Below are 17,878 nucleotides of genomic sequence, written 5' to 3' on the forward strand. Positions count from 1 at the left end.
CATGTGTCTTTTGCGCTTTGTTTTTGTTTTGTGCATCTTATTCCTTTTTGTTTTGTGTGCTCTTGCATATGTTTAAGTTAGTTAATATCCTAGGCTTGGGGGCTTTCATTCCTCGAGATTAGTGACATCTTATACTCCTTATGGTATTGCTCCACATCTCTCATATTCATCTCTCTTTTCTTCTACTTTGTCAGTAGTAGTGGCATAAGACATACTCCCGCGAAAGTGGGGGCTAAATGTAGTGTCATAAAATTGCACTTCCTGCAATTTTAACCACATTCAAAGTCCTTACCTTGGTGAAGACACCCTACTTTCTAACCAAGACCTCTTTTTGCATTTTCATCCCTTGCCCCCTTCCTGTTTGAGCCCTGAGATAACCTTAGGACCCTTTCTGGGCCCCAAGATAAGGCATGACAAGGGCATGGCATCCTTGTCCCCCTTGGATAGGGGTATGGTGCCCCTGTCCTAGTCTCTTAGGGTGGCCCCAAGATAGGTACCCTCAGCCCTATCTACACTTTGAGATCCTAAATATCCTTGATTTCGGCCTTTGGTGCAATGAATTAATCTTTCGAGGCATGTATGAAAAGGGAGTTCATTTTCTCATTTGCGGAAGCAGGAATTAGATAAGCAAGCATAGGTGAAGATATACATCATCAAGCATTCAAGCATTCAAGTCTTCTTCATTCATCCATTGCAGCAATATTTCAATATTCATTTGCAAGCATGTATGTGTGTTAGGGTTTTATCATGTTACATGCCATTCCATGCAACACTTGTGATTACATTCAAGAAGCAAAGCAATCATCATGAACAAGTTGTAGATCTACAAGGTATACATTTCCCTTGTTTACATTCAATCATTTTCAATTACTTTTTTTCAAGGTTGATTTCTCAAATGTGGTTTGACTAAGGCAAACCCCTATCCATAACCCTTTTCCTCTCTTTTCTATGTGTAGCTATAATTATAGGTTTGCGCTTCATTTGCAGAGATGGAAGAACCCTTTTCATTTTGCAAATTTTGTGGAGGACCATGTACATTCCCGCCATGATCTGGATGAATTTTCTCCAAATTTGTAGGGCAGGTCCATATCAATCTAATTAGCTCAAATCCAAAGTTACAACGCGATCTCGAACTGGTAGCTCCTCATTTCACTCATTTCCTCTCTCTTTTCTGCATAGTCAACAAGTCAACTTTCTCATTTACAAAAGAGGGTAAATCACACTTCAACCATTGCAATCCACTTAGAATTCACATCCTTGTTTCCCTTGGATTTGGATCTAGTGGATTCAAGCCCCTCTTTTGAATGTAGAGTTCCTCCAAGTGAAAATCATCCTAGTGGCTTCCTTTCTCTCTCCTAGGTGGGGAGTCACTAGGATCCAATTTTTCACTTTACACTTCTATTTTGCCTCCAACACTCCTAATGCCACCAATAACTTCTTTGATTCTCTAACCATACTGTCCAATATTCTTTCCTTCAAGCATTCTCATGTCACCGAACTTTCCTCTCAAGCTTTCCTCTTTGGCTCTTTGAGCATGCTCATCTCCTCCATAGATTGTCTCTAACTTTTCCCAAACCTCACTTGCAGTTTCTAATCCTTGAACATCAATATATTAAGAATTAGATAAAGTACTTACAATAGCTTCTAGGGCTTGCATGTTATCTTGTTGTTCTCTGAGTTCATCTGGTGTCAATGGAGTAGTAGTAGGAGCAACATATGTTGTTTCAACTTGCTTCCAATATTGTGCACCAAGACCTTTGATGTAGATCTTCATTCTGTCTTTCCTGATCTTGTAGCTATCCTTGTTGAACTTGGGACCCTCTTTCTTCATCATCTTTAATTTCTCAAAATCTTTTCCTCAAGCGATTAGGCTTTCTGCATATAGAGGACCAAATCTCTGATACCAATTGTTAATCCTATGAGGATCCAGTTAATACTGAGAGGGGGGATGAATAAGTATTATGACCAATTGAAACTTTAACTCAAAAACAAACTTATCTCAGATCTAAAATCATTTAACAAATGTCTCAACTTTTGTAATAGGATCTAATACCCTCTTTATCAGATTTGATTAACACATTAATCAAATCATTTACCAATAATTTCACCACCAAAGCAATCATATAAACTTGATCATTTACCAACTCATTAACCTTATCAATAAGATCAAATACTTTCTCAAACAACTTCTTATCAGTACCAGTAACCTCTGATAAACTTCTAATAAAACATAATAACCGGTGTCTCATAAATAATGCACGAAATGAAATATAAACAAGAACATCACATGAACACCATAAGTTTTTAATGTGGAAACCCAAATAGGGAAAAAACCACAGTGGGAGTTGGCACCCACAAATATTTGTACTCTTTCAAAGTATGCCTTGTTAATAGCTTAGTGCTGTTAGGAGCTTACAATATGCCCGGTTAGGAGAAGACCCTATTAGGAGTCACCCGGTTAGGAGATTTGCCTTGCAGCCTAGTTAGGAGCTTGATGATCTATTAGGATCAACCTTGTGAGAGGATTTAACACTCTTTTGAGAGCTTCCCTATTAGGGGACTTAAACGTTTAAGCCCTATTAGGACCTACCCTGTCAAGGAATTTAACTTGCTGCAACTGTTAGGGAACAACAATGAGAGAATGATTTGTTACTTGTGCTTCTCTGCTTGCTTGATCAGGTCCAGCTATACATAACACTCTACAAATCTCAAGCAGATCTCATACTTCACTTGGACATCTTAACATATTCTCTAAGACCACTGACACAATGAACATCAACTATGTCAACATAAATAACCATCTCAACTAGGTTGGCTACAAAACCTAATTACATTATGAATTTACAATTTGAATCATAAGAGATCATCACAGATCATTATACAAATCATCACAACAAATTACAATGCAATATCAATCATTGCTTGATCATAACCCATCGTGGAAATCCGATATGTATCCTCAAAACACTCTACTAAGCATTTCACTATTTTCCAAGAAAATCTTCCTTAATCATGCCAAAACAATTAAATCTTTCACATAGGTTGTGTCATGTTACCAACTTGATGTAGACTAGTCATCAATTAACATCATAACAAAAATCATTACCGGTTTGAGCATTTCATCACCAGTCCTTAAACCCTACTAAAACCTTAGCAAAACTTGATCAGAAATTTGAAACACACCTTCTAGTAATCTTCACAATTTTGGTTCTAGACATATACACCTTTCCATGATACAAGTTCACTATCCAAACCACAAATCACTAATCATCGCCGATCGATCGATCCAATCAAAATAATTCTACTTTACTGGTTAAAGTCCTATTTCACATATTTTGGTTCACTGTCAGTAAACCTTGTCTTCTGGTAAACCAAATCACTTAGATGACAAAAAAAATCATCAAGAACATCAGTTGACATCAATGACAACACAAATAATTGATCATGTCATCTATTCATAGAATCTCAATCTCTTCATCACAAATAAACTTATATCCTTTACTGGTGCAGTCATCCAACTTCAACTGCATCACCTGATCTGCATCAGTTATGCCAAATGCCAACAATAATGGAACATTAAGTTTTGATGCAATAAATGTTTTTTTTCTGGCAAGACTTCCACGGAAGTCAATAACACACAAATACATGCTCATCAATACTGCGATGGAAAATGTTCTCTTATCAACCCACCTCTTAATGAATACTAAGTAGATCCTACACTCACTTTCTTAGTAAATGATAGAGAGAAATTCTGATGGTTCACAAGGAACACAAATGAAGCTCTTCTCAACAAACTCTAGAAATAGCAAATACAAACAATTAATTTCCCCAGCATATTTTATAAATATATAATATTCTCTTAACATTATCAATCCTAGCCCACTCGTAATCATTCTCAGACACAGAGTATACAATCTTTCCAAAATAAATTTTAAATAGGAATGAGCTCCAACCTGATTATTGAAGTAAAAGTCTATCAAATCCAGTGAAGAGAAATACCACTACAAATCCAACCAAGTCAAATCCTAGCTCCAAGAAAGCAAACTCCAAATCACAGAAAATTTCCCAGAAGGCAAACCCTTGACAATGCATAGGAAGCTCAATATATAGAAAATTATATTAGAAATTATAGAAACATGTTGGCCAATCACAAAATTGCATAAAAAAAATATTTCATACCAACCCTCTCCAAAAATGAAGATAATAATATGAAATATTATTTAACAAACTTACCCCAAAATCACAACCAATAGTAAAATAGGGTAGGTAAGTAATATAATATTTAATTAACCGAATAGATAAAAGGGGAGACAACAATATCAACAACCAATAATAAATTAAACCAAGGGCACAAATAAATATAAAAGCCCGATAATAAAATAACCACTTGGGTAATATAAATAAATACCCAAATTAATATTAAGGCCTCAACTATATAAATAGATAATAATTCCAAGAGACTCAATTAATAACATAATTAAACTCACAGTAAAGAAGATAGCTGAACAAAACTTCTAGATTCTCAAAGCCTCAGTGGAGAACATGAACATTTTGATTAACAAATTTGATGACATAAAAGATAAAGAAGGCGACAAGGATCAACTGGACAAAAAGGGTCACGAGAAGAGGACCAAAGCCAATACCAAGAATAAGTGCGACATCAAGGGTCGAGAGGTGGATGACTTAAAGACCTTTGCGAACAACATGAAGCAAATGGCGGTCCATGCTGAAGATATCATGAAAAATATCTAGTTGTCTAGGTCTCGGTCTCGGTCCCTATCTTTGTGTTGTATTTTTGCTTTCCTTTCACTATCTTTTTGTGGTTCTTCATGTTATGTGTGTTAAGATCCCTTTTTGTTCGGATGGGATCATTTTTTTTGTAAATGGAGTGATCAGGCACGATTCTTTCTAGCTCTTTTTCTCTCCCGGATATGTAAAAGGTTTGGGTTCCTTTCAAAAACCTGTTTTACTTAATCAAAACGTAATTAAATAATAAATAATAAATATCCAATAAACAATTAAATCAATGAATATATTAGTAAATTACCCAATAAATAGTTAAATGTCAAACTATACTTTAAATTAATTTATTTAAACTGTATGAATCAATTATTAATTTAATTTATTATTATAAACTATATGAGCCAATTAATTAAAAAACAATTAAATTGTAGAACACAAGATGCCACTGAGAGGGGGGGTGAACAAGTGGTTATCATTATTTTCAACGTCTTAAACCTGACTATGTGTATCGATTAGGAGTTCAAATACTAAGTGAATATACTGATTAGACAAGGAAGATATTAAGATTCAAGAACAGACAAAGACACATCACATAACACCAGATATACAAGGAAAACCCAATATGGGAAAAACCTCAGTGAGAAATGTTGCTGAAGTCTACTGCTCCAATCCACCCTCACAATAAACAACTATATTATAATGATTTAGGGCACCAACCCCTACTGAATTAGGGCACCAACCCAAGGAGCTTGAATCCCTACTAATTTATGGGCACCAGCCCAAAGGAGAACCAACCCAAAGGAGTACCAACCCCTAACTGTTTATGGGCACCAACCCAAAGGAGCACCAACCCCTGCACCGAGCACCCACTCAGTGAAATACAATAAGATAAATGTTATACAATAATCTGCACCTTGTTACAAATGGATTTTGTAACACCTTTACTCAATTCTCTTTTGGTTTAACTCTTCTCTTCCAGTTCAATCCTACTCTGCATCTGCCTTGTTGGATATTCTCTCACTCACACTCTATCTAACCAATTGAGTCCTCTTTCTCTCACTATGCCTATGCTCTACCGATTCTCTAATCACTCTGACCCCCTGCTACTTGTCACCATCGGTACTCTTATCAACCTCTCTAAATCTTCTACTACTCAGCCTCTATCATGTCTGACCTCTTCTCACTCTCTCTATGCACTCCTTTTCTCAATGTTGCTTCCTTATCGATTTAGACTCTATTAGTTGGATGAATTGTCAGACCATGCACCTGATTACTGATTACTCTACTTACCGGTTCTCTCTTCAAGCACTTAGTCACTTCATTGTTCTTCATTGAACTCTCTAACTGATTAACTCTGTCATGCACACTCACCCTCTCTCTGGTTCAACACCATGGCATCATCAACTATGATCTTTGGTCTTCATATTTATATTTGTACCTTCCTACCAAAACATAAATTTAACCTTGGCGTGCTAGGGTTTCCTTCACCAACTCCATCTGTATTAGATTAGATCTGATCTCAACTCCAAGATTGACAATCTACAACAAATCAGATGACACCACCAAATCTCTTCCTTTCAATACACATTCACTATTTTTAGCAAACCATCAGCTCTGCTTCTGACAATCACATTAAATGATCTTGTAGTTCCTTTCTCCAAATAAAATCTAAAACTTGATGTCTTACTTCGATCATGATGTGAAGGAATTAGATCTCTGTCCTTCAACCTGCTTCGAGCCACAATCCTCTGCACTGAACCCATTATTTTTCCAGTTTGCATTAATATTGACTTAGTCAACAACTACCTCACTGACGCATTCTTCACCACTGCATGTTAGCCATTTAGATCCTACATGTCATCTTCATCGGCACCCAACTTAGTTCATAGTGTTAGTTTAGGCTCAGGAACTGACCAAAAAAACTCTACCGGTATTCGCCTTATACTACCAGTTCATCTTGCGCTACCAGTTATACAATAATTAGTTAACCTTGAAACTATTCTCTTCTCTGTTTAGCTAGTTGGGACATAAAAAAATTTCACTTCATATGACTCGATGCCATGTTCTATGTTCAGCTTGTCCCTTGCTTTCTTAGCAGTGGACATGTTTATTGATTGATACAACACCTACTTGCATACTGGACCAATCTTCATTCTTCTTCACAGAGTTCATATCTGTCAATTATTAGTGTGTTCTCTGGTTCACCAAACTTGATGTTGTTCCAATCACAAACTCATGCCGATGTTATGAACATATATTATGAACTACAACACCTAGATCCTCTCCAATCAGCTGTACCAGTTGCTTTAACACCACTCTATTACTATTTACCGGTTAACAATACTCCTTGTATATCGATAACAACCAAGAGAACATCATACCAACAATCTTCAACTATTAGCAACTATGGTAACATCGATCTCCATCTACATCCTAGTGTAACTCCATGTCTACATGAAAAAACTTTCCTTTCTTCTACATTAGCCCAAACATCATCTCAACCTGTTTGCCAAAGTGGCAAACTCATCACTCCTTATCTGTCCTTCTCTTGTTGATATGGTTCATATCTTTGGTTTCATATATGGGAGGTTTCCTCATGATTCACTTTGTTCATCTGGTATAAGCCTTCAACCACCTTCCTTTAACTTCTTTTATTGTCTTATCCTAGAGGGTTAGGATATTGCCACCAACTAGTAGGAGTAGAGAGACCGTTGCACTCAATCTGCCAAACACCTGGTGGGAGTGGATCCTTGTCAGTTGCCAGCCACCAACTAGTAGGAACCGATTGTCATTACATTTTTCTCTTTGCTTTCGGTATTGCACCAATATGACTTCCTTGTTTGATCAAACACAACATCAACTAGACATATAACCTGGTTGAACACACTCTCTTTCGGTCTTCTCTTCATACAACACACCGCCAACACATCACTCACTGTTTGACATTTCCATAATGCCAACTGTCTCCAATTCCAACCAACTAGTCAACATTCATTAGTCACTGGTTGACATTCCATACCTACCAGTGATAGTCTATATTGGTAACATGCTATATTGATTGAAATCAATGACAACACAATGCCAACAATCTCCCCCTTTGGCATTGATGTCAACACATGTAGTATCTGGTATACTATTGGTTTCCTCTTCCCCTTTGACAACAATTACAAAGGGTACTGACAAACTTTATCCCCTTTTGACCATTATACTTTGCATCCTCTCATCCAGCAACACTTGAGATAGAGGGCTTAAAAGCCAATTGATACCATTTGCATATACCAATCTGATATCAAACTGATACCTCTGATACCATTGTGAAAGGCGTGTCAGTAAATTTGATCTAGTTGCTGGTCAGACTGCATCTTCTCCCCCTTTGGTATGTAGGAAGTTATTCTAACACCAATTTGTTGATACTAACACTGATACCAATTGTATATTATCTTCCTGTGCAGGTACCTCTCCCTCTTTCTCAAATCTTCCCCTTTGACATACAGGTTGAGAACTTCTTTCCCTTTTTGTTCATAACTGGTTGAATAATTTTTCTCCCTTGTTGTAGGAAACTCACCCTAAACCACAGATCCCAGGTCATCTTTGCCTGACAAGTCCTAAACAGGGGCTCCAACTTGCACCTTGTACCAATAGAGCTAAGCATATAGGATCTATAGATGATCATCTGTTGGAAACAATGGATCATTGAGAGGGGGCTGAATCAATTATTTAAACACTTTTTCTTCAACAGGGAGATACTGGTAATATATAAAACAAACTAAGTGTTAACTAGTAGGTCAAACAGTGAAAACAAGGTATGTGAAAGGACTTGCTAAAACATTAACATAAAACATGTACAAGAATGCATCACACAACACCATATATACGAGGAAAACCCAATGTGGGAAAAACCTCGGTGAGAATAGCTATTGGAGATCTTCTGCTCCAATCCAGCCTTATAATGTAAAAGATCTTATTACAATTTTAGGGCACCAACTCCTGATCAATTTATAGGCTACAACCTAAAGGAGCTACAACCCCCGCCCTAAGCTCCAACTTAGTAAAAACAATATAAAACTCAGTTATACAAATGAAATCACCATTGCAAATGAAGTTTTGCAACCTTACCGGTCTGTATTCTCTCCACTCACTCTGCAACTTTGCTTTGTTGATAAATTTTCTATATCCCCTTTCACAATGTCTTCACACTTCAACTCACACTTGATCACTCTTTATCAGGTACAACTTTTGTTGGCTTGTCACCTATGTGTTCTATGCTCACTCCACTAATTCGTTCCTTCCATTGGTTTATCCTACTTCTCCTTACCAGTTTAGTCTTCACTCATAAATACTAAAAGTGTTTATCTCTTCAGCTCTCAGACAATAATTTCACACTTTCCTTCACTCTATAGCAACAATAGTCACAGTCTCAAGTCATCATATTTAAACTTGAGCTTTCTCACGAAGAATCTATTCAAGCTAAGGGTGGTGAGGGTTTCCTTCACCCGACCAAATCTACATCAGATCTAATCCAATATGCCTTTGATCGATCACCTGCACTTGAGGAATGCATTTGTACATGTTTTCCATTATCCAATGCATATTTTCTAAAGATAACAATCCCAACCGTGATCCTTGGCCTTGAAATATGTTGACTTATTTATGACCCAATTGTTTCCTTCTTGAGGTCTTGTTGTAGTATGATTTCATTGCTTCGATCTAGGTGCCAACAACTCCCTGATCTTTCCCTATCACTCTTTCCTCCTTGAGCCGCATCGATATGTTATCATCCTATGATTTGTGGTTGTTTCATTAATGTTGACTAGCTATTTCAACAACCATGTCAATGGAAACTTCATCGACCTATGCATGCTTGCCACCTCAGCTCCACATTCAATCACATCAGTCATATACTCAGCTCACCAACACAAGGTCAGTTTACACTTGAATATTTAATAAACTCATACCAATACAAGTCCTTACCAATGAGACCTACTCCCTCTGCTAACCAGTGGTGCACACTACATTGGTAGCACATCTTCACCTCCGATGGTTTGTGATCATTTTAACATTTTGCCTCTTCATCATAAATAGGCAGCCAACAACCAAACTGATTTATGCTCTACCGGTTATCACTCAACATGCAGACACACACATGCATCTCACCTCATACCGTTAAAGTCACTGATAGTCTCAATACCTACTTGTCTTCCACCATACTGGTTGACAAGCCTCAAACTTCCATGTTCATCTTCCTTATGTTGGTTCAATCTTCTTCATATTGGGTGAATAACATACCTATATCGGTAGCTTGCAATACCAGTTGACATCAATGACAACTCAATTCCAACATCTTCCACTTCAATGATATTCATCATAACCTTGTGACATGATCTTACATGACCACAATGCCAAACCACATCACCATCATGTCAACTATCAAACTGGTTAAAACAAAATAATGTATGCATATAAGGTTGGCTACTGGACCAACACATTGTCATACAATACTTCTCCAATATTGCCTAAGGTATAATTTCCTCAATCCAAGCCACAAGAGTCACTCCAATGAACCCAAAACACATTGACTCACATAATGTGCAATACCCATTAATATCCATACTGGTAACATAGTATACATATTGGTTTACTATACAGGACCAATATCTCCATCGGGACACTTTATCAACTAAACTTAATCCTCCTAAGCAAATACCTCTACTACAATTTTGCAGTTTAAACCATTCATTGACACTTGTAGTAGTAATACATCTCACATGTATAAATGTGTAGCTAAGGAAGTAACTACACTCACTATCATCTTATCTTCTTCCTTGTGCTGACATCAACTTGTCCTTCCCTTTGTCCTTTTCAAAATTGGGGGTGAATGATATGATCAATTTGTAGCTCCCCCTAAAGTCCTGCATCTCCTTTAAGCCTTAGGAGATATCACCTATGCATTAAATGCATAGTACCTGCCCATGGTCATGTTCTCTTACTTCTTTCTCCAAACTTGCTTGATTTCACTACTTTTCTCATTTGCAGTCTTTGGAGTAGTGTTAATTTTCTTCTATTGATTGGTCCTTGCTCAACAAAACTTTGCAGTATGTCCAAAAGCATTGTTGTAGTAACATATTGTATGCATGCCAACTGGATGATCATAGAGTCTTCCATTAACCTGATTTGCTCCTCTTCTCCTGGTTATGCTATTGTAACCAACTATCGGAACCGGTAGATTTCTTGATCTTGCAGGAACACTCCTCCTTTTGTTCCATGCAAGTCTTTGTCTCCTATAAATTTTGTCATCTCTTCCATGCTGACCATAGTTGCTATATCTTGCAATTTTATTGGAAAAGAAAGTGAAAGGGCTGCCATATGTCTGAGACTTCTTTTTTCTATTGATAACTTCTATGGCCAAATCCATGGAAATATCAAATGGACTCTTCGTATCATAGACAGAAGTAGATCTATGTATGAATCTGCACCATGAACTTTCATGTCCATGTCTATGACATCTATGACAAAATACATTCCTACTTCTAGAGAATGTAACTTGACCACTTTTGGACCCTCCCCTACATTCATTTTCCCTATGACCATAATCTTTGCATGAAAAACAATAACCGGAGAAAGAGGTATTATAACTTACAAATTTTTTTTGCAAAACATGAGGTGATCTTGTCGATTCGACTTCTCCATTTCTACTTCTTCGGGGATTGTTCTTGAACTGTCTAGTTTCCACAGTCCTTTCATCTGATCCCTTCCTTTTCCATACTTCTCTTGTCTTGTGGGAAACAACATCTCTTTTTCTTCTACCGACAGGAGATCTTCTTGACTATTTTCTCATGTTCTTATTTCTAATGAAGCCATCTTCTCTCAGCTTCCCTTTCCCTTTTAGATCCACATTATTCCTCCTTGCAATACCGGTCTTCATCCTCATGTCTTCATCGATTGTAGTTAGGTCTATCTTCCTTCTTGGAGCATTTATGATAGTGAAGGTCTATCCTTTGTTATTTCCACTTGAGGAGACAAACTAAATTTCTTTGTTGAATAACGCCCTTCTTGTGGAGCACTTGTCGGTATCTTTGGAGTGTTTTTGTTTATTCACTAAGGCTTTAGTGATGCCATCATACCAGATCCTCACCTTGATCTCATCTTGGCAGTTCTCAAGGTCTTTTATGAGATTCTCCATGTCATCTTTTAGCTTCTGACACTCTTTATCCTTGGCCTCTAGCTCTGATTTTGTTTCTTCATTGATCTTCTTGGCATCTTCTAGTTGAGTTTTCAATTTTGAGATACATTCATCCGATTCTTCAAGACATTTTTTCAACCGGTCTTTTTATTTAGTAGCAGCCTTTTCACATCTTTTGTATTCTTTTCTTACTCTTCTACTTTGGATACCACAAATAATAATCAACGGTTCCCTTCAAATATCTGAATATCCTCTTCATATCAGTAACATTAATTTCATTAGGATCAGCCTGAAATATTGCAACAAGACATACATCATTCATAATGGCACATCTAGTCTGAGTCAAATATAGAAGTCCACCAATCATAGATCTATACAAGGTCATGTTAGCCTTCAGAGATTCATCATCTTTTGTCATCTTGCATCCAATTACCATAGGAGTTCCAATGGGTTTGGAATCATCTAACCCTAACTTCTTCAGCAATTCCTTCACATACTTTGATTGAGATAAGAAAATGCCTTTATCAGTTTGTGTAATTTGCAATCCCAAAAAGAATTTCATCTCTCCTATCATACACATCTCAAGTTGTTTTTGCATATCATCAGCAAACTTCTTACTCAAATCATCATCTCCTCCAAAAATAATGTCATCAACAAAGACTTCAATAATTAAAATATTATCATTATAAAAAACAATCAAATTTTTATCATTATCAATCCTAAAGTACAAATTACTATCAATGGTACCTTTACAAAATCCCAAATTCATCAAATACTTGTCCAATCTAGCGTACTAGGCTCTAGGGGCTTGTTTGAGTCCATACAGTGATTTCTTCAATCTGCATACCATGCCTTCTTCATCTGTTAATGAAAATCAATCTGGTTTCTCAATGTAGACTTCCTCTTCCAACCTTGAAATTCTTATGAGCAACATATGAAATAAATAGTCTAACAAATTTAATTCTAGCTACCAGAGCAAAAGTCTCCTCAAAATCAATACCTTCCATTTGTGAAAATCCTTTACATAAATGTCTTTCTTTGTTTCTAACAACTTCTCTATCTTCATTCAGTTTATTTTGGAACACCCATTTAGTACCAATTACATTATTTTCTTCAGGTCCCAGAACAAGTTCCCATGTATTGTTCTTCTCAATCTGATTTAACTCTTCTTCCATAGCTTTTACCTAGTTCTCATCATTACAAGCTTCAACAACATCTTTAGGCTCAATTTTGGAAATCAAACATGTTTCTTCAGCATAAATTCTTCTCCTAGTCATCACACCTTTTTTTTTTTATCACCAATACTCTGATTCTTTGAATGATTTAATCTTACATACCTATGGGTCTTCTGATTGTTCTGATTTTTAGTCTCTTGAACTTCTTCACTGCCAACAACACCTGGATCTAATGTATCTTCCTGATCACTCTAATTCATGCTCAGAGTCTACACTTTCTTTGAAGTAACATCCTGATCATCAGATTCATATCTGCATGCTTTTATTTGCTTCTCATGATTCTTGTCAAACTTCACATTCGCACTTTCCACTATCTTTCTCATTCTTTTGTTGTAACACCGATAGGCTTTTCTCTTCATATAATATCTCAAAAAGATTGCTTCATCACTTCTTGAATCAAATTTTCCTATTTTCTCTACTCTTTTGATATAACATTTCCTTCCAAAGATTCTGAGATATCTAACTATAGTAACATGATCAAACCATAACTCATAAGGGGTCTTACCAAAATCACCTTTTATATGCACCCAGTTAAATGTGTACATAGCAGTACTGACAAATTCTCTCCAATAGATATATTCTTCCTTTCAAAAACTCCATTCTGCTAAGGGGTTCCCAGAGTAGATTACTGACTCCTGATTCCATGCTCTTAAAAAAAGGAATTAAAATTGCCGGAAGTGAATTCTCCTCCCTTGTCAGATCTTGGACATTTCAGCTTCAATCCTGTCTCTGTCTCTACTCTAGCTTTGAATATTTTGAATTTCTTGTGCTTCAAATTTCTCCCTTAGAAAAGTGACCCATATCATTCTAGAATAGTCATCAATCAACAACATAAAGTATATGTGACCTTGGAAGCTTCTCACTCTACAAGGACCACATATATTAGTATGCACAAGATATAATAACCCATTAGATGTATATAGTTTTCTCTTGAATGAAATTCTTATTTGCTTTCCCAATTGACATTCTTTGTACACTGAATTAGTAGGCTTTACTGTCTTAGGCAGATCTTTAACAACTTGAGTAGAACTTGTAATACCCTAAAAATGGTCATCTAAACCATGAGCCCCTAATCTCGACGACCTAACCAAAGGCAATTAAATAAATCTTGAGCACACAATTAATTTCTAAAATCATCAAATGTCACATGGCAAAATTAATCACTCAATTTTAATTAAATATTTATTTAATTAATTAAATCATTCCAATTAAATCATTTTAAACAATTATCTTATTTATTTTTATTAAATATCCTAGCATATTTAATTAAATAAATCAATTTGCCATAAATCTTCAAAAAATGGAAACAAATCAAGAAAGAGGAATTGGAAATTATAAGCACAAATCTTCAAAAAAGGAAATAAATCACAAAAGGAATTAATTGACCAAGAAAGAATTAAAAATTGAGAAAAAGAAATCAATTGGAGATAATCTTGAAAAACAAATTACAAATTGATAAATAATCTCAAAGAAGACAATTAAAACAATTAAATATTAAAATTGAATGAAATAGAGAATAAATCAGTTTTTTCTTGATTTAATCTTAATTTTAGTTCAATTTCCTTTAAAACTGAGAAAAACATCCAATCACATCAATTCACCTGGATTGTGCTTCCTCTTGGAAAATCTTGACCGCTCATCATCATTTGATCTCAGCCTTTGGTTTCTTTCTGAATTTTCTATAAATTCAGGCTCTCATCTCTCATTCAAAAAATCCTAGAGAATGTATTGTTATTATGTTGTTTTTGCTCTAGGTTCATTGATATTTGTGCATTTAGATATACACATATTAAGTTATTGCATACATATTTAGATCATTTATCTCATTTATTTCTTAAATCATGTTAGATTAATCTTGCATTCATTTAGCTCATATTTATGCTTATATAGATTAAAATCCTTCGTCTTGGTGTTGTCTAGTCACTGGATTGCTTCTACAAATCTGAGAGCAATCTTATACTCGCATCTTTTAGAAGGCAATGGGTCGATTTGTTATGTTTTTCATATTCATGTTTATATCTCTCTAACCATGCATGTAATGACTTGATTGAAGTGTTGTGTATTACAGATACAGGTCCACTTTTCACACACACATTTCTGGCGCCCACCGTGGGGCCGAAAACTACTTTTTCGGCCTCAGAATCATTCTTTTTATCCTGCAGGTTTTGTCCATATAGTCTCTGCGAAATATCATATGAGCAATTACACTACATCATACGACATTATATTGAAGCCTTCAGTTTATCGTATGACACAATATTATATCTTGTAAATTGTCATACGAATCATAATATGGACTCATACGACATACTGATTCTATTATCTTCTGTCGTTCTTTATTGATTTCTGACTCATATGATAAAATTTTTCTGTCATTCCATTTTATGAGAATTGTCATATGATTCTGTTCTCTATTAGATTAAAAGCAAGTTTCACTTTTCAGGGTTTTTCTTGAAATAAATTTTGATTATACTGACGCTAAACCCTGAATTGTCTTTTGTCTGCCTGGTATTTTCACAGCCTAGCTAGTTTCTTGCAGGACACTTGTCAAAGAATTTATCAATCAAACATACGCCTGTCAAAGAATAAAAACAACATGACTACTAATGCATTTTTTTTGCAGGTTGCCTAAAGAGAAATTAATCAAACATCGTGTATTCTTTAATTTTTTAGGCACCTAACTTGCTATCTGGGTAATGAACAAATCTGTCTTTTGTTTTTTTTTGGAAAATTCTGAGAGGTAGGAGAGTATGCTCTTGTCTTTCTAAGACAATCATAAATCTAGACCCTTGAGGCTTTTTCTTTATTTGAGATTTATACATCTTTAGCGGGCCTGCCCTCCTAAGGGGTTGAAAAACTCTTAAAGTCGTTACGGCTGGTGTGAGGGGAATGACCTAAGTGCGAATGGATAAATGGCAAGTACTCCAACCCACTATAAAATAAACGTGATTTGATGAAAATCAAGTCAACGACAATGCTCGGGAATAGCTCTCCTCAGTACCTTTGGGTATATTGAACCTTGGTTTTCAAGGCTGGGAAACCTCTTAATTGAGTTTATACCTCGACGCGCCAAACATAACCCTTACTAGATCCAATTAAAATTAGAAGCTACCTGATTCACCTCTGAAAGGTTGATAATCTTTGTGCAAGAGAGATATTAACTCTCCCAAGACACTTCCCATATCGTGCCCCCATTAGCATTTGGAGTCGGCTAATACGGCATTGAGAATCCATTGCGTGAGACTCAGTGGCCGTATTCTGATTAGCTATTGGGTGTGTACCTAAGTTAGTAAGCAAAGGTTTTCTTCTCTAAGCCAACTTCCATAGGGTTTGCATGTTGTTATTGGAGTTACTATTTATACTGCGTGTTTTCTGTGTTTTCATCCTTGAAACTGAAATTGAAATACTAAAACTGGAGAAAACAAATCAACAACTCAGTGATAAAACTCTATCCGTGTCAAAACTAGTCTATATTGGTCAAAATATCAATCCACCTCAAAATTGGTCATACGTAGTTGTCATACTCAACTATTGAGAAACTCAGAATTTTTGTCTTTGTCTTGTTAGCACTCATACAAACCTGATCATTTGTCGTCCTGCACCATATCCTATGTCGTACGAGTCTGCTAATTTGTTGTCTGAATCTCAATCCTCTATCATACATGACCCAGCAGTCTGTCATTTAAGCTAAATCCTGTGTCGAACAAGACAGAACTACACTGAATCTTTTGTCGTTCGGGACCTACCCATTTGTCGTACGGTACTAGGCAGCAACTCGTGCAAAATAGAACTATTGTCATCCTAAAAGTTGTTATACTGTCGCATGGTCTCAGAAATTCTATCGTATGAGTCTCTGATTTTTCCAGTCTAGAATAGTCAAACCTATCCAAAATAGTCTACAACGAGCCTAAAACTACTTATCATCCTCCTGAGCATAAACAACCTTGATAGTGTACCTCTATCATTGCGTTGCATGATTTTGTCGATCATCTTTAAGCTAGTTCAAACAAATATCTTATCAAACCTAAGTTAACCTAGATAACGTCTTACATAGGATAGATCATTCCTAAAACTAGACTAGATCTTAGTTATTTATCTCAATCACTACGTTAAATGAACTACTAGCTAAAATTTGATCTTGACTTCTGCAAAACATTTGGCTCTCGGTCCTGTCAGTTATAAAATGCTTGTTCAAACCAGAAATTCTCGCAGCAAAAGAGACAAAGAAAAAGAAATGCCCTTTTCATCAAAAGACAATCCATTCTTTTTGGAAAACCCCTTTTACAATAAATCATCCTCGTCACAAATACCAATTTACGACATACCAATCTTTGGTCAACCTCTATCTCCCACCATGTTTGGGTAAAGACAAGAAAGAGAAGCTAATAAATGAGACACTCATGATGACTTTAGCAATCATGTCACTAACAGTGATTCCTCATCGACTGAATCTGAGCTTCCTGAACCTCCTGAAGCCGAAGTACATAGATGTTAGAATGATAAACAATTTCAAAAAATGATGAAGGTCATCATGGCTAGGGAAAAAGAAGGCTATTTCCTAGAATTAGCAAAGCAAGGCACCAAACTCCCTATTGGTTATAATGTGAAGGCCCTCATCACTAAAGAGGAAGAGACACCATGGGGAAAAATAAGCAAACAAATGCAAGCATTACAAACTACAGTCACAAGAATAGAAGACAAAGATAAAACGCCAAAACAA

Source organism: Cryptomeria japonica, chromosome 10, assembly GCF_030272615.1.
Source record: "Cryptomeria japonica chromosome 10, Sugi_1.0, whole genome shotgun sequence".
In the NCBI taxonomy this organism is placed as follows: Eukaryota; Viridiplantae; Streptophyta; class Pinopsida; order Cupressales; family Cupressaceae; genus Cryptomeria; species Cryptomeria japonica.